Source organism: Passer domesticus, chromosome 3 (assembly GCF_036417665.1).
Source record: "Passer domesticus isolate bPasDom1 chromosome 3, bPasDom1.hap1, whole genome shotgun sequence".
Taxonomy (NCBI): Eukaryota; Metazoa; Chordata; class Aves; order Passeriformes; family Passeridae; genus Passer; species Passer domesticus.
Window position 1 is genome coordinate 49,125,119 of NC_087476.1, and position 22,710 is coordinate 49,147,828.

Genomic DNA, 22,710 nt, shown 5'->3' on the forward strand with positions numbered 1-22,710 from the left:
TGCAAGGAACACACATACCAAGAGACTTGCCAAAATACAGCATCCATCACTACCAGTAGCACTCCAGTGGATGCTCGTGCATTTATTTTGGGAGAGAGTATGGGAAGTATTAAATGGGACTGGGATCTTATAATGATAGTGTTCAGTTTGTATTGTAGAAACCCTGAGCAGCGCCCATCTGCAGCCTTTTACTAATGAATGGGCAAGAGTATCACCCATACAATACCAAGTTGTTAGAAGGAACTTAAAAGATGCTCACGAGAAGACTAGAAGACAAAAAGTAGTCTCTGTTAAAACACAAGTCATGGATCATTAAAAAAAAAAAAAAAAAGGGTTCAGAGGGTTCTACTTTGCTGTAAATTTATTCATCCATAGAAGGATTCTATGCCATATAAGGATTCTATGCCAACAGGGTAACAGATTTTGCTTGTGCCTCTGAAGGCAGCATCCAAATGTTTTGAAAAGGATGCCTGTTCAGCTTCTGTTCCATTCACTGCTTTTATTGCTTTTTATGCTGGGAACTGTCATGCCAGGACCTCACTCCATACCAGGGGTCACATCAGCACTCTTGTCTGGCACCCACAGTTATGGAGCTGAGAGGTGACTGTGGTGCTGTGATACTGCAGGTGCAGCTCCTCAGACCTTGGGCACTTCCAGGCATGGATCCTGGAACGGGTCACAGCACACACCTGGGGCAGGAGCACACAGATTGGAGCAATGGGGTGTTGCAGCTTCTCTGCTTTGTCTGAGTTTCCCTGCAGGTGGATGTATCCCTCATGGTGGGGGTGGTGAAAGGTGTAGACTGAGAAGCCAGATTTGGGGGAAAGGAGAACACCTAAGTGCTTTGCTGAATGGAAGCTTTAGGACTCTGTCAGGCTGTGGAGAGCATGTATGCTGTCTGAGTGTCTACATGCACACTGGAAGAAGGAAAACCTGTGACTGAATTAGTGCTGTAGTCAATCACGTGCCAGAGCTGTAAAGGTGGAGCTGGGAGGTGGCAAAGGACAATGACAAGTGTACACAGGATTGCCCTTCATTGTAGAGAGTCTGCTCCCCACTCCTCACTCCCCATCTTGCCTCTGCCAGCTCAGCTCCTCCCAGGCACGCAAAGGCAAAGGTGCTGCACAGAACACAGAGCAGCCCCTTGTTAGCCCGTTGGTCCCTCCACCTGTCCCATGGGGCAGGATCAGTACCTGGGGGCCACCCCTGGCTCTCACTGGCACAGCCACATGCCCGCTGGCACCAGGCTGGGCGCTGCCCAAGGTCTGCGGCGTAGCCGGCCCCCCGCTGCTGGGGCTCGCTGCCTGCTGCTCAGCTGTCCCGTGCAGCAGCCCCAGGGCTTGGGTTACAGGACAGTTTCTAACTTTGTGCCTGTCCCAAGGCATCAGGGCAGAGGCACATGATTTTTAATTTATGAGGACACCCGTAGAGCTGTCACTTTCAAGGCAGGTGTTGAGAAACTGGCAGGGGGCCCGAGCAAAGAAAAAGACTGACCTCACCCTGAAATAATGGTGGCCAACATGGTCACAGGACAGAGAGTATTGACATAAGCAGACTTTAAAAATAACTAGGTCATCCCGCTAGACTAGCTCACTGTCTTATACAAAGAAGCCATGAGGTACCAATTTATAGTAAAAGTAGGAGTGTAAACAGCTATTCAAGGGGTTGAACAAATGTGTAGTGTTTCGAGTCATTATTTTATTTAGCTTTTTTAATTTTCTTACCCAAATCAAGTGCTAAGTCACCAACAGACATAGCATCAGAATAAGGCAAGCTTTCAGGGCCCATGTGTGGCAGTAGCACTGGACAACAGGCAGCTGTGGCTGTACAGTGGTCATTGTTCTGTGCTGTGGCTGAAGCCACCTCACTTCAGATCCAAGTCAAGGCAAAAGTCTAAAATGGCTGTTGGACTAGATAATCCTCATAGGCCTCTTCCAGCTGAACTATTCCAGTCTGAAAATGAAGCAAAGGTCACAAACAAATAAACATTTTGTTGCAGAGGAAAGTCGGTGAATATGTGTTAATAGAACCTGGCCTTAGGAAAAAAGGAGAGGAAATCCAGAGAGGAAATTACTATTTCCTTACCTAATCCAAGCTTTGGAAAAAATTTTAAAGCAGACTATTCTCCATTCAGATTTGAGGTGGGGCTGAGTGCTTTCAGACAAGTGTTGGTTTGCAAAACACACTTCACACCTCCTACGATCAGTGTACTTCACGGCAATTCCTAAGAGGCAAGAAACGAGATTTGGCTTAGACAGAAACCTCAAATAGTTCCATTAATTATGAGAGTTATAAGGCCAATAGTGACTTAGGTTTTGACATCTACATCCACAATCACCTATTCCTGGATTTTTGGCACCCATTTAATTCCACACACAGTTGAAGAGTACTTACTGCAGCTCCTGCCCGCTTCATCTCTGTCTGTCATTGGAGAGAAAGTGTGATTTTCTTGTAGAAAACTCTTTTACAATAACTCTTTCATACCACCTGAACAGTACAAAGGGAGAGGACAAAAACAGACTAGATACTTGTTACTGCAGCTTTGTGAGAATACAGACTCTGCATGCTCAGAAACACAAAAATTAAATTAATGTACTGGTTAACACTATTGCTTTCATCAACAGTAAAAGCTGGCAGCAAACTCTTCCCAGTCTTTGCTTCCTAAAGGAAAACTGCTCCTCAGCAAGAGCTTACCGCACCCTTGTGTTCCGCCAAACTGTTTTTCTCAGCCAGGAAAAGAGAAACGAATAATTACAACATGGAAAACACTTGCTTTTGCTTTGACCAAGCATGCCTTTGAGTCAGCTGTCAAAGGTTTGTCACATGGTGACTGTTCCTCATCTGGGTAACTAGCGAGCTACCATAAAAAGTCCAGTATCGCTGGCATTAGGTTGTTTGTCAAGCTTGTAAGGCAGTTTTCTAAATCAAGACATCGTATTACCAGAGGTCAATAGATTGCAATTTCACGCTTGATTATTTTCCATGCTCCTTCTAAAAAGCTACTTGTTAATTTTCAATTTCTCAACTAAGCCTTAAAGATATCAAAAATATTTTGTTCCAGTAGGACACCCATTCTTCTGCCTTTTCTTGCTCAGCTTTAGCATTCTCAGCTTGTCACCCCAGGAAAGGGCAACACTGTGTTCCCTGTACCATGTTCAATTTAAATCTAATTTTTCCATTGCAACTTGCATCACAAGTGTAACTCCTACCTTTTCAGTCATGGAAGACTTCTGTAACTCAGTTCTGAACAGTAAAAGTATTTAAGATTAACTGGGAGAATAAAAACAAGTATATATTTTAATACCTTTTTTTTTTAATCTTTTCTGGCACCCATTTTATAAGACAGACTGGGAATAGGCCCTAAGGAGTTTGCAGCATTTCATGACAAATTGTAACTGACAGGCCAATTAAAGAAGAAATACCCTCAACAAAGCAGAATCTGTGAGCCCAAACATCTTATTAAAGAGACAGGCCACCTAATTAGCTTCAAATGGAATTAGGAGCTTGTTCCGTGTTTGTTTTCCAATAATATGGCCCTCCCAATTATCTGTATCCTGTTTCATTCATTTTGACTGTAAACACCTTTCCAGTATAACAGATCCTTTCTTAGTTAGTGTACAGCAGATGAGATTTGACAAAGCCATGGTGCTGTTATTCTCAGTTGGGGTAACCCTCTTTGGTGTTTTCCCTGCTGCAGCACAGCTGAGAATTATGTTGACCAGCCAAATGATTATAGTTTCTGGAAAAGTAATTGGGAAAAAAAGAGCCATATAGAAGTGGCATTTCTAGGCATGTCAAAGAGCTATATATTATAGACTGCCACAGAGCAACAGTAGAGTCTGCAAGGTGGAGACAATGTAAATTCTGAGATAGCTGTAATTTTCCAATTTAACCCAACCAGTAGATAGTTTTCATAGTATCTGTTCCAGAAAGATATATAATTCAAATGATCTTTTAGTTGCTTGGTTTGCATGTGCTACATTCAGGAAAAGGAAACTAAGCTGGGCTTTGATAGCTCAGCTGAAATAACCCCTGGTAAATGTTTTTGACCCTGTAGCAAGAAACAAGTAAACAAGACATACAGAGCATATTAAAGTCTTGACTCTTCAAGTTACTGACACATTTGGTGGTGATGACAGTTTAGGGGCAGGAAGATCATATCTTGTACTTAATACTCATTAGTTCAAGGCTCCACGACAATCTTTTACCAAGCATAAATGATATTATGTCTAGATAATATACATCTGACTGCTAATTATACCACTTGGTCTGGTATTAACCTTACAAATATTGGATAAAAACAATATTAATGCATTTTAAATTCCAATATTTGGCTTACATATGGTTGTGTAGTTTTCCATGTATGTGTACCTAACAGGTTCTATATTCTTAGTTAAAGTAGAAGGATGAGCAGCCCTGAGCCTCTCTAGACTTCTGTGGTTAAATTGCTTAGCAAAAGTTGAAATTAACTGTTTATAATTTTGGGAGTAGGGAAAACTTTTCAAAATCATTTTACTGAAAATACACAAGGGAGGGATCAGTTGATTAGTTCTCACAATAATGATCCATAGCCAAGAAAGCAGCCCTGGGAAGTGGAGACACAGGGTCTTTCCAGGCTCAACTTTATTATTTACCTGTTAAGTTCTTAAGTAGAGAAGGACTGGATTCAGTGCTTCCAGTACTCAATGAGCCTTTCTTTGCCTTGTGTCCAGGGATAAGGATGGCAGGGGTGTGAAATTTGGTTTGAACTGCTTTCTTAAATGGCCAAAAAATATTTCTGGGCAAGCTCACTAAAAAAACCATACAAACAGTAGCACAAACAATAGCTCATTTTTTGCTAAACAGCTGTGAGTCAACAATAAACCATCCAGGCAGGTAGAAGCGTTGTATTTTGGAGTTTTGTACCAGACTACCTAAACATAAATAAACTCCAAACAATAGCCAGAGTTGCTGGGTAGCCACTTGATGCTTCACAGTTATTCTCATTATGTTGCAGGTTAAGTAGGTTGTGTGTTCAAAGGCAGCCTACCAGCAGACAGTTTGATTAGCTATTTCCAGGCTGAAATCACCCACACAGTTCACTTCTTGATAATTAATTCTGTGCAGCATATGTATTGTTGCAGTCACAGAAAAGCTATTGTTACGATCCTGACGCACTTGTTAAGATTATACCAAAATTTGTATGAAAGGGATGATTCCATCTCTTTCTATTTTTATTTATAATATACATCCTCTAGTCAATGACCAAGAGATTTAATTTTGGAAGGGCATGGTATTCCCAAGCAAATATGATCATCGTGTTGTTTGGTGGAAACACTAATATACTTCCAGGACTGTGTCAGGCAGAAAAGCATGTGAATTATTTTACACATCTGCCATTTTCTAACTACATGCTGACATAATGTTTATATAATGTGGGTAGGTTGATTAAAATCTGTTGTACAAAAGAGAACATACAGTAGCCCATGCTTATTTTTGCCTTCCATGTCTAATTGACTGGCAGCATCAGTGGAGAGATGAGAACAGTGCTACTGATTTAAAGGAAATTTCCCTAGTTGTTCCTAAACATCTTTCAATCAATGAAACAGTAATACTGGGTTTGAACCCAGTACAGACTGCAAGTGTTCTTCTTGGAACCACAGCTCCAGCTTCCCTAGTAATGCTCCCAGTTTGCATTTAAGACTTCCCAGTATATCCAGTTCCCTGGTTGTGGCCACTGAAGCAACTTAGTCACTAAAGAAGAATTTTATGGAAGTGCTTTTCATAGTGAAAATTCCTTTGCTGGTGTATCATATTTTTTTCCATACTCTTTCTTTTCTTCCCCTTATCATTGCAATCAGGGATATTTTCAGCTCAGATTATTATGAGGAGAAGGATACAACATAAATATCAAAGGTGATCTTCACCAAACTTCTTCATTAAATGTAGGTCCAGAAGATTTCTCCCTACCATGACAGACACCTTCCAGCCAGTTGGATGGCCAAGAAAATAATAAAACTGATCCATGCAAAGCAGATGTCCTGGAATACCTCATTACTCACAGGTGAGTGTGGGATTCCCTAAATCCTCATAGCATCCCAGGAAACTGCTTTTATTTGCAGTCTTCACTCATAAAACTTTAGAGCTTATTAGTGGACTTTTTTTTCCCATTCCTTCTCCTTTTTCTCCAGCACTCTGAAATAATTTTTTTTTTTTTTTACCAGCTCAGGGAATTCCTTTGTCCTGTCTGCTTTCTGAGGGTACTTTTTCCCTTTCAGTATAGTCAGGGTCCTCTGTGTCTGGAGCTGCATGGTGGTCAGTAGCCTGAATTAGGCTGGCATTGTTGCAGTTGTCAAAATGAGCTTGACAAAAAGGATACACTGGCACTAACAAAGTAATAAAGCTAATTTCAAATTATTAGAGGTGGCTGATTACACCAATCTCAAAATTTGAATTTTGACCAGGAAGAACATACAGAAGTGTTTCTACCTGATATCCCCAATACATAAAATATTCAGATGTTTAAAGTGTTCATATTGTACAGTGTTCAATGTCCAATACAGAATTATTTCAGATGTTCAGAATTAGAAACCTGCAGTGCATGCTTATCTGCAGATATTTTCCTTCATTAAAATATTCTCTCTTTCATTAACTACAGTAATCTCTGCTGTTCTTCTACAGAAAGGTTTGCCCAAGGTGCTGTTACTCTTTAACGTCTCCTATATCCCCAAGGATTATGTAAACTGTTGCCAACTCTAATGCAACAAACAGCAATTATTAAAATTCTTTTCATTGAGGAAACATAAGCAAAAGTTGTTTTGTTTTCTGTGGGAATCAAATCAAGCTTAGAGATCCATTCACTGCATTGGGTAGCAAAAAGAAACAACATGCTGCCTCAGAAAGTCAGGAGCCTAAACTGCTGTTAGCAACTCTTTTTGGAAAGGTTTCTGGGATTTTGAGAAATACCTTTAAAAAGAAATCACTGTTGTACTGCTCTTTCTCATAAACACATTAATTGATTGGAAAAAAAAAAAAAAAGGTAGCATACATCTCTGGGAAGCAAGGCTTGGGAGGGTGAAGTGGAATGGATACCTCTCAGTGGACATCTTGTAGGCTCACATTTCACAACCCTGTCTGTTCCCATCAGTTCCAGTTGCTAGATTAGTTCCTATTAAGTGTTCCGTTTAACTCCCTATTAAGTGTTCCATTTAACTCCCTCCCCTGTACATTTTATGCCACACTGCTCCTCAGAGGACAACTTGATCTGTAACAAATATGACTTGCATACAAGACTATGTTTTGACATAGCCATATAAAAGGTTTTTTTGCACATTATAATGAGAAGACCTGTGGTAAAAGCCTCACAAATTGGTACCATCCATAAGACAAATACACAGAGATGTTAAAAAAGTTCATCTGGGCAATTAATATGACAGCTTTTTGGAAATAGGAACAGCTATAGATGTGAAATAACATATATGGAAGTATTTATTATTTCTTTAAATTAAAGTATAAGTGGCTTTTTTTATTTGGAGAAATACATTGCACTATTTAAATAAGGGTACAAAGTTGCACATTCCCTGGCTCTGTGAACTACAATCTTCACTACTAGAAACATTTAACTGAGTGTTCAGGTCCCTGCCTGTTCAAGAGCCCTTCCTTAAATGCAAGTGTATATAGCAATACTTAAGCATAGATTAGGTCCTTTTCTCAACTGCCATTCACCTTTTTTAACTTAAAATACCTGTTCATTTTGTGCAGAAGTAATTAGCTGCCATCACCCCTTGTGACCAAATGAAAATATAGGATTCAGTTTGGTTGAGGCCAAAGCTGCTGAGGGCAACCAGGTTGGCACATTCTAGTAGGGAATAAACCATCCTGGTCTCAGCATTTCCCTGGAAGCCTTTCACCTGTAAATCCCAGGTGTGAGTGAGGTCAGCCTTGGCAGCAGTAAGCAGCTGTTGCCTCTCTGGACTGCAACCCAGCAGGGAAATTGAGTTGGTGGTCCCAGCCCAGGCGGTTGTGCATGGCAAAAATCCCCAGCATAAGCAATATCCTTGATGGCAGAAGTCACATCAGAAAGAGCCAGGACAAAATTAAGCAGGAAAATACATAGGACCCCACTCTCCTCTAAACAGGAGGGAGAGGAGTAAAGGGAAAGGTTTCTGTAGCAAGTCATACAAACGAATAAGCATGGTAGGAATCAGTGACCATGCTCAGGCTGTATTTTTTAGATGCACAATGTCCAAAGAAAACCTGAGACACTTCTCTAGACAAAGTTAAATTTTGCACAAGGAGAGAAACAGAACACAGCACACTATATGGGCATTCTGGAAATATTAAGCATTCTCTAACAAATTCTGAGGCACAGTTGCAAAAGAACAAACTGGTCCTGTGTTCCTTTGGGACAGATGGGAAGCTAGTGACTTAATAACTTGTTCTTACATCACTTAGAAAATCTTAATCACAAATTCAAGAAAAAGTTGAGGACTACCAGCTTTCATCCCCAATGAAGTCTTATCAGCAAATGCATAAGTACTGCAAAGGCTATCTCACAGTCAATTTTTCTTTAATTCACCAGATGGCAAAGATATGGAAGGAAAAAGCAGCAGAAAATTTCCTTTCCCCACCTCTGAGGGAGAAGGGAAACTGGTTTATTTTATCAGAAAGATACAAAATGGTTATGGCTGATGATGCAGGGACACTCAAAACAGTGAAAAGCACCAGCTATTAGATAACCCTCCAGCTCCTCTCCTCTAGCTGAAGCACGTGTTCCCACATCGTCTCATGCACATTCCCAGCCACCTATAATTAATTACTTTCAGACCTGCCTCCTTCCCCTAAAATTGACAGATGTCAGTGGTTTAGCACAGGTCTGCCTGGATTCATCCCCCTGCTGTCCCAGCCTCTGCCTGGCTGCCCCTGCAGGAGGCTGGCCAGCATGGTGAGTTAAGCCTAAGATTCTCAGGATTCCCCACAACATAACAGCAATGCTTCAGAGAGTTTCTGCAGCTTGTTATGGGGGATGCCGTGCATGGTTACCAGAGGGTATATTTTCATTTAGTCTGAATGCTTGGCACCCTTGGACCGTAAACAGAAGCCTAGGTAGAAATAGATGGAATTATTTACTTACACATCCAGTGATGAAAATGATTAGTCAATTAACTTTACTAATATACAGTATCTTGTGAGAAGATAAGATGTCAACAGACAAAACTAGCTTCCAGGTCATGTCAAAAAGAACAAGCCCTCTGATATTTACATTGATTTATGGTGAACTATGACAAGTATGTAAATTATGAGAGTTCCCTTTTATGTTTACATTTGTGCATTTTTCTTTGGCTATTTCTGATGACAAACAGATTAGTGCAGCTACTTATAATTTGATATCATTGACAGGAAAGCATTCAGCCTGGAGAGATATCCTGCAGCCCCATTTTCCTGTACTACAAGAGGCTGAGGGAACCATGTTGGTAAATACCTTCAAGGGGAAAACGGCATCTAAAATTGGCCACAATGACATTACAGGGATGTAATGAGGGATGTAATGAAAAAAAAATGCAGATTAAAAAAGTGTATAACATGAGATAGGTTCAATTAGTTATTCAGTTCATTTAAGTAGTCCAGCTGGACAATTATAGATGGCTACCAATTCCATTACATAACCATGAAGCAATGTGTTCATGAGCTTCTATTTGTGCTACTGTATCCACCCGGGATGTCTAAATCTCTTTTCAGTTCACTTGCACACTGGAGTTACTGAACTATGGTGCTGCATGCGCACCACACAACTTAATTTCTTGGTGTCTCAAACCATAGAGGTGCTTCAAGCTTCCTCCAACTGATTGGGCAGCCCAGGAAGTGAACATGGTGTGAACATGGATAGCCCTGACCTGAGTTTACATTCATTTTATGCAAATGCAACTTCATCCTCTCACTGTGCACTCCCACCAGCCTTAGTCTAAACTGCTTCTCTAATTCTACCAAAAGAAATAGAGCCCTAGAGATTACAATCAAGCAACAGGGTTCCTTCACACACATAGATCTGAGTGAAAATGTTTAAGGAACTAATTATCTCTGAATCAAAACTGTCCCAAATTCTCAGTTTGGCAAAAGTCGTGTGAAGAGTTCTGCCACTGGAACTCTATGAACTCTCCATGTCTTTGATTTCAGTGGGCTGTTCTGGTGAAGAGTAAATCCAAGTAATATGCTCTTTACCCTTTAGAGATTTCCTTTGAACATTCACATTCCATCTTTGGTGACTCAAAACAATTTGGACTCTCTTGAATATCAAAAATCCTTTCAGAAACGAAGGTGATTTACTCCAGCTGATGGCCAACATAGAGTCCAGAACATGAGGAGCAACATGCCTACGCTTGTGCATATGCCCATAAACCCAAAATCTGCCTGCATCTTTCTTGCCAGTTCTGTGCATCCAGACACCTTTTTTGCTGTAGCACCAACAACTCTGGCCTAGAATCAGCAGCCAGCATGTTACTTGGACCTGATTCTACCCTGAACTTCTCTCACATGTCTGTAAAAAAGTTAGAAGAAGGTTCAAAGCACAGTCTACCTTAGCACAGGCAGAGTTGCCATCTGCAATTAAATTATTTGTGTTGGAGGCTACTTACAAAGCTATCCAGTCCCTGGCATCCCCAGATATCACCTATGAAGAAAACTACACATCTCAACACTCCCAAAGACTGAATTCAGATCTAAACTTTGAGCAGGTTCACAAGTATAAAGATCATGCAAAAAAACTCTCACCTGGGTGAATCCTGAGCATTAGCCAAGCACAGTCACAATTTCTTCAGGATACAGAAGTATTTCTATAGCAGCTTTCAGATGAGTGAAGGGGAAGAGGCAAGGCTACACTATTGATATTTGCCTTCTCTTACAGCTGCCACACGTTCCATCCAGTGACATCCTCTCTGACAACTTCACAAAGGTATGGCACAACTGTTGGACCCCTTTAGGCTGCTTAAAGGTCTGAGGGTCTGGGAGAAAACCTGGAAACTACAAAGAAAAAAAACTATTTTTTTTCACTTTTTTTTTTTTCTGTGAATGTCTACCGAAAGAAATCAGAAAGCTTTGAAAAAAAATTTGAAGGAAACATTTTCCACATACAAAAGATAATTTCTCTTGGAAGAAACAGTAAGAGAACCTCTAATGTCTTTTTCTTTAAGGATGTAACTGCTGAACATCAAGCAATCAATAATCTACCTATGAAATTAACCTTCCACATGACATTACTCCACTGAAAAGCTTGCATTTTCCTTGGGTCAAATGGAATTGTGTATTGTGTAGTGTTAGCAATACGAAAACATCTCCATATACATGTTCATGAAGTAAAGCTGAGTATTACCTATTAGATAAATTTTCATTATTTAAACACAAAGTACACATGCGCAAATACAAAATTCTTAGGAAGGGGTGATGTAGTTAGACAAGCACATAAAAGAGATTACTATTCTTGCAAAACTTTAATCTCTTGTGTTCTTAAACCAGCCAGGATTAAGCACTTGTATTTCCACTACTTCTAGTAGAAACATACACTTGTTCTTCTAACTTAACAGTAAAATTGACATTCTCAAAATTAGGAAAAATTTCTTTTGGTAACAAGCAAGTAGCCCACATTGGTATTTCAATCTTCAGTTATTAGAAAATAAATTGCTTCAAGAAAACCTGAAAAACATTGTGGAGGGATGCTACTTCCTAGAGCTTCAAAACTTACAGAAACTTTGCACCTCCAACTCTAACTAGAAGACAAAAAAATTACCCAGGGCCTCAAAAAATACATTTAATAAGCGGCTGAACAAATAAGCTGTTTTGACCTCTTGGTTTAACCATGAATATAAGAGGAAGATAATGTCTTATTTTATTAAGCAGAGGCCATCTGAGAAGTTGAAATGAAAGAAGAATCAAAGATTCCTGTACTGTAAGAAAAATAACCATTGCCAGGATAATAGATAGAAAGGAAGAAAACAAACGCTTAAGTCACTGATTCCAAGAAGCACTAGGTCTTATCTGTTGACAGGAATATCTACACAAATCACTTGGAGGCAGGTCATGGTGTTCTGCCAAATTGCAAGTAACAGAAATAGTGTAAAATAAAAAAGTGAACTCATCATGTGAGCTCAGTTATCCTACTGGGTCCTGAGAAAAGTAACTTGGAATAGGAATAAGGGCTGTGGAAGTACCCATCATTGGGTATAGTCACAGTCTGGTTAAACACCCAGTTCTCACCCTCTCCATGGCTAAGTCACACACAACAAGTCACAGGGTAAAAAAACCCAGCACCAATATGAACAAGAAACAAACAATACTAATTTCTTCACATATTGTGATAAAGACCAGATTGATAGTTATTCATTTTAAAAGCCAGAGTATGACATGCAGTCTTATGTTTTACAGATCCAGCTCAGCAAAATGTCTTCTTTTTAAGCACGGACTTCAACCCCAAGAAGGAGTTCGCTGTTTGAAAGCCTGGCACGATTAGTGCCAGAAATTAGAGTGTTTCAGAAGCACGAGATACATACTACTATAAAAGTGTAACTTTGCAGGACAGCAACAGGCACCTCTCCTCTTACACAGGGCAGCTGCTCCAGAAATACTCCCTTGTTTACCGCCGGCAGCGCGCACACAGAGTGCACGCCTCCGCTCCTGCGCCGCGTGTAACGAGGGGGTGCGTGCCTGCCCAATCCTCCTGTCAGCAGATCTTCTCGGTTTTCACTTCTTCTTTGCTACTTTGCAAACTCTCAGCTATTTTTTCCCGAGCCGTAACACGGGGGCTCTTAGAGATTATTGCCATTCTCCCCCTGCCTGTCATACACCTTGTTTCCAAGTATGGTCACTATGAGGGGACTGTCGCTTGGAGCCTTTGTGGAAAATTAATGGCAGACAGGAAAGGGCAAAAAAGACAGGACAGATGGCTCTGTCACCACCACCAGCCTGATGCCATGAGAGCTCTTCAGTGCCTTTGCAAATGCCACTCTGTTCTACAGACTTACTCTGAAGTTGATCCAATTGCACCCTTGGCAGCTGTCTTTCTTCTTTTTTATAAGATTTTTCCTTGTCCTTTGACTTCCCAAGCTCATCCACGTGGTGAATTCAAAAGGTCAGTTTTTAAATTAGTGACTGGGTGCTGATGGTCTGAAATACTGTTTAACTATAAACCTATTGGCATCTTGCTAGAAGTAGTGTTGAATAGTGTTGTTAATAGGGCTTGTTTACTTGTTGGTTAAAATCCAAATCAGGTCAGCTGAGACTCAAAGATGCAGTGAGTAATCTTCTAATTCAAGTAAGCAAAGGGAGTGATGTCACCTCACTTTATTCTTTAAATGGCATTCTGTCTAGTTTCACTTTCACAGTGAAACACACACCCGTAGTATATTGAGTGCACACTGGAAGCACAGAGAGATGCCTCTCCTTATGTGAGCGGTGCCAGACAAATCGTGGTTTGGTTTATGCACATACTTGAGGGAAGATATGCTTAGGATTTTATGTGTTTAAAACAAGATAAACAAGGTGAATAAATTGTGATGTGATGCCAGGACATAGAGTCTGCAGAGAGAAAGCTAATCCCTCTGGAGGACTGGAGTTAAAATTTCTAGTTATGTAGTTTCAACTGACATAACTATTGTATTTATAGGAGAAGTTCTACACTGGATACATCCCAACTCGGTTTGCTGTTAGACAAGAACAATAGTGTTTGCAAAGCCTGGCATGTTTGCATAATTTTGTTAATTTGGGGAAAGCATTTCCAGGTTTGGTCAAAATTTTTAAAAAGGGAGAGCTAGCCTGATGACCAGAAGAGCAAGTGCTGTGGTGTGATTCAGGGTGGAATCACACCTTTTGTCTAAGTGTGAAAATGTGTAACAGTCCCAAACTTACAGACAGTATTTAACTGTGGCCACTTGGTGTGAGGGAATACCTGAGATCTTGAATATTGTGGGAACATTAATGGGAATTCTGAGGCCGAAGCAAACAAACCATCTCTCACAAGGGATTCTTCCCATTCCTGTATCTCTGAAGGTACAGGCATTTTCCCAAGTACCAGGTATAGCTCAGGCTTGACGCCAGCTTTTCCCATGGTGGTTTTGTGTTGCACACGAACACTACTGAGTACTGGAAAGTTCTTTGCTGGAAACCTAGTGACAGATTGCCTTCAGGAAGTCAACTGACACCCACCTACTGCAGTGGAAAGAGCTTTCTCTATTACTGTGACTCTAGAGGGAGGGATATTGCCATCATACCACTACATCATGCATAGTCAATAATGTAATTCCTTAGGCAGAAGCCTGCTATTTCACATGCTCAAATTTTGTTTGCCTAATCAAACTCATCTTCAAGACTGATTCAATTAAATATTACAATGTTGAAGTTTTAATATAAAATGAAGATCCAATCTGGGCAAAAAAGAATTATTCTGTAGCAACAGGTTACAACTATGTCTTAATATGAAGTATTAAAAGAATCTACATGATCTGCCTTGAAAATGAATCTGAAATAATTGAGCTTACTATGTCATAGTACGGAAGCTGCTAGCACCAAGATTTATTACTTTAATGCACATATCAAAGACCACTTTGTGATAGCCTGCAACAGGGGTAAACCCTGTTTTTATGAAAACAGAAGCTGAGCAAGGAATGTAGTAGCAGGATTTCAGGACTATTAATGCTAAAGCATTCTTCCTATCATAAGGATGTCATTGATTACTTTTCTAGATTCACCTGAATCACTCAGCATTCCTCCTGTTTTTTGAGCAAGAAGAAGATGTAGCTGAGTTACACTGTTTTCAGCAGATCTTATGTGTTCTTTGTGTTCAGACAGATTAAGATGAGAGTGAATTTTGTCATTTGCATTTTACGAGGCCAGACAACGTACAGTGACAATGCCACTTACGAAGTTAAACAGGGAAAGGTGCAAGTCATTGTATGCCGACATGTCTGTTTAAAAGAAGGTGGTCCTATCTCATCTGGGCTTCACTGATAAGTCAGTGCTTAATGCCATGAACAATAAACACACTGCTTAGATGCAAAGCATGCTGTAGACATCACTGCTGAATCTGCTGTAACCAAAACAGCATCCCATAGTCATCCACTTCCAGGCCTGGAGGCACCTGTTTGTGTGTTCTGCGTCCTGTCCTAATTTTAGTCAGAGTCTGAAAGCAAAAAAAAGATTGCTGAGAAAGGCATAAAACCCTAACTGCTGTCCAACATTCACACTTGGAAATGGATGTGCTGAATATGGGAGGTGTCCTGTCACAGTCTTTCATGAAAGAGCTTTAAACTGTGAATGTAGGTGTGATTTCACGTCTTACATTGATGAAACAGGCAGCTTCCACGCTCCCTAAATTCGTTGAGGACCATCATCTTTGTCTTTTCCAGGATGGAATAACATATCTGCCTTCCTTTCCTGATGTGTCTCGTGATCCCTGTTCATCTTCCTTCTCATTTTTCTTGAAACCTTTCCCAACACCCCTACTCCCCCTCTTTGAGTACTTAAGTATTTTGTCCTTCCTTTGTCCAGCTGTATGACTTGGCTCTCTCGACCCTGGCCTAGATTTGGCATTTCTACTTGTTGTCCTTGCAGAATATAAATAATAAAGTGTTGTCAATAGAAGACAAGCATGGGACTTCTGTTTTTGTACATGGAGGCTTTTGTCCATGTTTCCACCTGCTAGATATCACTTAGACATATCAAAATGCATCAGATAATTTCCTACTATTACATTTCCTTGTCAACAAATGCTATAATCCCCAGAGGAAGGTTATGTCATGATGAACGGGAGGGAAGAGCCTTCTGTAATCGTCATGGGAGGACAGACACTGTGCCATTCCTTAGCTCCTCTTTCATGTCTCAGAGGCATGGCCTCCTTGGCAGTGTTTAATTCTTACTTTGTGTTCCCTTTTTATATGGCAATAATGATATGTCACCACCATGAGATCTCAGGAGGTGGTTGCAGAAGGAGTTTAGGAATATCAGGTTCTTAGGCAATCCACAAAGCCTAACATGAGGTTACATTTTCCAGGCTGCAAGCCTGAGTCAGGTGCTTGATGGAGGGTAACCAAATAGCATCTGCCAACTTAGAGAGCACTTTTGAAAAACAAAGGTGTCGTTAGAGTAAGCCCAGAGTTATTTGCACAAAATTGGACTGGAGTTCCTCCTCTTGGCAGCAAGCATTGGTGTTTGTGAAGAGTCTACATGAGCCTTAATGAATGAGCTAGGTAAATAGAAAGTACTTGTAATTTTAATTACTTCATTTAACAGAGATGAGGAAAGAATATTTTTCCAGAAAGACCCTCAAATCTGAAGATGAGATTTAAATTTTGGTGGTGGCTCCTCAGTGTCAATGCATGTGTGATAAGCTCAGGATCAAGACTGTCCACTTTAGGAAAAGACAAATCCATTGTGAAGAGGGAGATGGAGACCCTCTACTTAAATAGGTTCAACTGGGAATAAAGTATGTGCTGCCTGGACTGCAGGCTAGAAAGGAGAGTGCTGCCTGGTGATATAGCCAAAGTGAACCAAGAAGAGCTCCAGAAACAAATGAGGGTAGACACATTGCCTCTTCCCCTCAACCATGTCTCCTGTTTTCTCCTATTTCCTATCCCACTCAACATTCTGGAAGAGCAATGCAAGTACTGCCCATGTTGTGGTGAGAGAAAAGAAAGCAAAGATTTAAAAAATGATTAAGTCTCTCCATGTTCACTACACCAAAATTTAAAAGTAACACTAGTGAGCTACTGCTACAGATTAATTCGAGAGAGAACAAGATCACACCATCTCTCTTTTCTGCTAACGAAAAGTCTGTATTGATAAGCAAAGACCAAGACCCTGCCTTTCACAGAATGCCATCCTGTGGATCAAAAGTGATATGGAGACAGAGACAGTCATGTCAGAGTGACAGTGGACCCATTTCTGTGCCTACCTGACAAACAACTGCCTTGTACTCATTGTAGTCTGGGGAATGCAGAAAGACAAGGGCTGCTCAACATAGCACCTTGCCAATCTTCTCTTCAGGTACACTGTGTTGCAGCAAGAGCTGAAAATAAGGTCATGTACAGTGACTCAGAAGTCATGTTCAGGGTAAGAAAATGTCAGAGAGGAGGGGGAGAAGAATGGGATGGCTGCATGGGCCTGGCAGAGAAAGTGTTAGACATGAGGGCTATATGAACATAACATGCATATGCCATTAGGAAGAGAGAAAGCTTGGAATAGACAGGATGCCTAGGAGGACAGAAGCAAGGTGTTAGATAACAAGTTATTAAATGTCAGGTGAACGAAAGTGTCTTCTACACCAGGTCAGGTGAGTGCTAGTTAATTCTGCCTGTGTCAGCAAAAGGGGTAAGAACTTACAGCTGCTCTTGAAAAGCAGTTCCATGAGGTTGAACAAGATGACTGTACTGCCTGGACATTTAGAGCAAGAGAAATGGTTTGTATGATGTAATGGTTACAATGCTTTTCTGAGGCACATTTATGCCTTATGACAATAAACAGGGAAAACTTCCCAAAGTGCCCCTGTCCATGGCGGGGGGTTGGGAATTTTGGGACTTGTTGATCTTTAAGATCCTTTAGAATCTAAACCATTCCATTCTATGATTCTAAAACCATGGAATCTGGTACTGAAATTGCAGGATAGGAAATCACATTATTTACTTGAATAACTTCTGTAAAAGAAGAAAAATTATCAAAAGGTAAAGCTGATGTAAAATGTGCATGAGTGCAGCCTAAGGAAAAATGAGTGGTGAAATATCATGTGTCCCCTCAGGCAAAATACAACCAAGGGCATGATTACCTTGAGGCTCACCTTGCTGCCCACTGGAATTCAGAATGTATTGTTTTTTCATTCATCTTTACCTGTTCTCTAACACCAAAGATGCAGTGCTCTAATATTCCTTCAAAAAGCCTGCATTACCATGGTAAGCTCATGGATAACCAGCACCTCTCACCATACAATTGGTTCTTGTTTTCCAAAAGAAATATTCTAAAAGGGAAGGCAGCTGATCCAAATTTTATTTGACTCAATGATTTTAGAGGTATTTTCCAACCTTTAGTATTCTATGATTCTAATGTTTTATTAATCCATTTGAAAATACTGTTTAGCTACTATTCATGAATTTGTTTTTGGAAAAGCTCAAGAGCCAGAAAAACCACATTTACATTTCAGCGCTACAGAGGAGTGAAAGTCCCAGAAAGGTTCACGAACAGTTCTGAACATGAAGAGGAAGTTCCTCTGGTCAACCTAAACTTGTCACCTTTTGGGAACAGTTTCTTGAAAAGTGAGCAAGAATTGATTAAGGATCTCCACTCCACACAAGATTTAAGCAAGAATTTAACTATGATAATAATTCACAGAAGATTGCAGGTGCTGTATTAAGATTGCTTTTCTTTCCTCCATTTCACCAGCTCACTTTGTCAGGAATTATGCAGAGAATGTTTTTTTTCAGGAAAGGGTTCTCTTGATGGCATGTTTGCAGGAATAAGTGTAGAGAATGAGCACATTTTTAAAACATTGCCTCCATGGTAAGCATAATATACTGTTCTGTCAAACCAATGGAAATAATTTTCCTGTATTTCAAAGTGGCCCTGGGAGTTCAGAGTATCACTTGGCCACCATCAACTTTTATTATTTGATCTGACTCTTAGAACACTGGCAGTTGCAATTAGTCAATATATGTATCCAGAAAGACAAGCGTCAATAATGTCAGCCAAAAGAGATATGTGAGTAGCTTCTGTATATAGATGACATTTGTTACTACTGTGGGGACTGAGATGAATAGCTGTGTGTGAGCAGGATCTTCATGTCTGCATAAGAGCACCTTAATGACAGTTTGGCCATCTACACTGGTAGACATTTTTAAACATTTCAGGGAACCAAAATCAGTGTGCTGCTTAATTCACTCAGCAGACTCAGTATACATTAAACTCTTGTTATAGGAAGGACAAAAGAAAGCAGGAAACAACTCAGAGGCATCAAGAAACAGCACCTGGGCCAACACTACTTAGGCCAACTGGTAATAGAAAGTGGAAAAAGTGATACCCAAAAGCAACAAGAATGGATTTTTTTAAATTATGCAAAGTCCTTCTACTCAATTAAATCTTCTGTGTTTGAAATTATTTAGCATCTCAAAACAAATACTTAATGTGAAGGCTAAAGTATCTAAGGAAGAATTAATCTTAGTTGGGAAACAAGGATAATGTGGACCCATTGCTAGGTGGAGGGAAGACCCCAGTAATGAGGATGCTGAATAGCAGCTACTGATGCCTTCTGTGCATCAATCTTCACTCACGAGACCAGCCCTCAGGCATTTCTGTTTCAGGAAACCAGAGTAAAGGAATGTTGAAACGAAGACTTTCCCTTGGTCAAGAAGGATTGGTTTGGAGAACATCTAGGCAAATTTTATATCCACAAGTCCATGGGACCTGATGGGATGCATCCATGAGTGCTGAGAGAGCTGACAGACTATAGCCAGGCCATTCACAATCATCTTTGAAGACTCAGAGAGTTCAGGAGAGATGCTTGAGGGCTGGAAGAAAGAAAATGTAATCCCAGCCCTCAGAAAGAGCAAGGAGGATGGCCCAGGGAACTACTGACCCCTCAGCCTCACCTCAAACTCTGGAAAGATGATGGAGAACCTCATTAGATGCCATCTCTATCCGTATGGATGACAAGTTGATCAAGAGTAGTCAGCATTGGTTCACTGGAGGTAAATACCTCTTGACCAACCCAATTGCCTTCTGAGATGTAGCAGCTACCTGGATGGATGAGGGGAGAGCAGTGGATACTGTGTACCTTGAGTTTAGAAAGGCTTTTGACACTATCACAACATTCTCCTAGGCAAACTCAGGAAGTGTGGCCTGGATGAGTGGACAGTGAGGTGGATTGAGAACTGGCTGAACAGCAGATCCCAGAGGGTTGTGATCAGTGGCACAGGGTCTGGTTGGAAGCCTGTCACTGGTGGTGTCCCCATGGATCAATACTGGGCCGGGTGCTGACCTGCTGGAAAGCAGCTCTGAGGAGAAGGACCTGGGGATCCCGGTGGACAAGAAGCTGTTCATGAGCCAGCAGTGTGTCCTTGTGGCCAAGAAGGCTAGTGGCATCCTGAGCTGCATTATGAAGAGCATTCCTACAGGTCAAGGGAGGTGAACCTGCCCCTCTACTCAGACCTGGTGACACCACATCTGGAGTGCTGTGTCCAGTTCTGGACTCCTTAGTAGAAGAGAGACATGGAGTTCCTGGGGCTGGTCCAGCAGAGAGCTACAAAAGGGACTAGAACATCTCTCTTATGAGGAAAGGATGAGAGAGTTGGGCCTGAGTTTCAAGAAGAGATGGCTGAGAGGGGTCATCATCAACATCTATCAGTATCTCTGAAGGGGGTGACAAGAGGATGGAGCCAGGCTCTGCTGGGTGCTGCCAAGCAACAAGACAAGAGGCAATGGGCAGAAACTGATGTACAGGAAGTTCCATGTGAATGTGTGGAAGAACTTTACTGTGCAGGTGACTGCATGGTATAAGTTTCTCAAAGAGGTTATGGAGCCTTTCTCAGTGAACATATTCAAGCATCACCTGGACACAATCTTGTTCCATGTCCTCAGGGTGACTCTACCTGAGCAGGGAGGTTGGATTCAGATGATTCTTGTGGTCCCTTCCAACCATACCCATTTGTACACACTTTTTGAAACTCTATATTCTATTAAAACATTTTATATTACTTGACTGAAACATATGGAGCAAAGTGTTTACATCTTGAGATTTAACATCTCACCAGTGAGGATGTAATTATAATCACAAACCAGGTCCAACTCTGTCAGTCCTCTAACCCTGCTCCACTTGGTCACAGTCCCTTTGCTAACTGGACAGGTTGCTTCTGCCTTGCCTGGAATTTTCTTGATCTTCTCTTCTGAGTGACAGCTGTTGGCACCCTACAAGCATGGGAATTTGCTGGCATATTGTGGGTCAGAGAACATGATGGAGAAGAGCAGAAAAGCCAGGTGAGACCCTGCTAACTGAGAGTGAAGAGCACTGTAAAGAGAGAGAAGAGGAAGGAGGTTTTTCCACCAGACCTGAAGGTCTAATATTTTATTTTCTGTACAAATAGTAACCAACCCACGAGCCATTTTCTGCCTGGACTATGTTGATGAACCTGACTGCAGTGGCAAAGTGTTAAAACACCCTCACACAGGCTGACATTCAGCAATAAGCAAATTTGGGTGCCAACACTCACAGCTACTTCTCCGCGGTGCTAAGTAGAAGGCAGTAATATCTCAGGTAATCAAAAAGTCTAAATTACTTCCTTGGGGCTGTGGCTACTGCTTTAGTCCCCAGCTCCTTCCATCTGGCTCTCTCTGGGCTTAGCATGAGAACCACACTGGGTGCAGTCCTGGAGTCAGCTGCACCTCACTGTGCCCTGAGCCCAAGACAGGTCTGGGAACACTGTGCTGAGGTGTCTGACATGGATCTGCCTCTGCACCCTCCCATCCACAGGGTTGCACATGTTGTCACACTGAGTTGGCACTTGGAGTTTCTCTGCCCGTGAACTGTCACTTGTACCCACAGAGTAAGCAGCCCATGAGTAACAGATGCACTTCCAGTGGCAAAGTTTTTGTTAGACTGGAATAATTTAAAATACCAGATTGTTAATAGCAACAAACATTTGTAAAAGCACCTTTTGTTACTGCTCTGCTGTTTAGTAAGTGTATTTCTTATTAATTCCAAGTAATCTGCTTTGTGCTGTAACTGAAGATCTCTTGGAAACTTCTGCTTGAGCAGTGTGTCAAGAGAGGAGAGGAGAGGAGAGGAGAGGAGAGGAGAGGAGAGGAGAGGAGAGGAGAGGAGAGGAGAGGAGAGGAGAGGAGAGGAGAGGAGAGGAGAGGAGAGGAGAGGAGAGGAGAGGAGAGGAGAGGAGAGGAGAGGAGAGGAGAGGAGAGGAGAGGAGAGGAGAGGAGAGGAGAGGAGAGGAGAGGAGAGGAGAGGAGAGGAGAGGAGAGGAGAGGAGAGGAGAGGACGATGTATTAAATTGAGCTATTCAAAGATTTTAAAGGCTGACTTGATTGGTTAGTTGTTCAATGCAAAGGGAGAAGGGCCCTGTTACACAACAGAAGGGATCAGTTTGCAGGAGAGCACCATCAGACTTCTTGGTTCAGCATGGTTATTGAGCAATACAGATGTCAAGGGTGATGAAGGAAGGCTGTAGTTCCTATATGAAAATGCATGTTCATTTCTTAAGCTCTCTACAATTATTCATACATCAACCACCACCATAGCCTGCTCACCCAGCCTAATATTCCCTGGCTTTCTTGGATATACCTCAACATGTAGAAAAGGCTTAGGACAGCCAGTGGTCTTCATTAATGCATTCAAGGAGGGTATCTCAGGCTCTAGGGAAGTGCAATAAAGCTCAGAGAAGTGAATGAGATCTTGACAGACAGATTGCCATGACCAGTGTCACTAGCCAAGCAGATGAAAGTAGGTGTGATAACAGCAGAAACAATTATAATAGCTATAAGAGTACTGCATTCAAGGAAGTCATCCAAATGTGCACAAACGTTTTGACTGACTTGTTTTTGACAAATGGAAAATGCTTCCTTATTAACCACCTGCTCTGTTACTGTTTCAATTGGAAATAAACTTTCCCAACAAAAGTATAGCTCTGTGTAAACCAGATGTCCTGGTTTGTTATTCTTAGAAATTTTCCATCATATAACTACATAATGACAGGGTGAAGA

General features: G+C 41.2%; 1 long non-coding RNA gene across 2 annotated transcripts in view; it reads right to left on the reverse strand.

The window, feature by feature from the left end:
- Window positions 1-1,678: 1,678 nt before the first annotated feature.
- The window catches only part of LOC135298070 (uncharacterized), a 37,140-nt gene continuing 16,108 nt past the window's right edge, over window positions 1,679-22,710 (reverse strand). For both annotated transcript variants that reach the window (XR_010360041.1, XR_010360040.1), the window contains exons 4-6: window positions 10,747-10,995; window positions 2,086-2,224; window positions 1,679-1,953 (exon numbers count right to left, since the gene is read on the reverse strand). This is a non-coding gene — a long non-coding RNA (uncharacterized LOC135298070). The remainder of the gene's footprint in view (window positions 1,954-2,085; window positions 2,225-10,746; window positions 10,996-22,710) is intronic.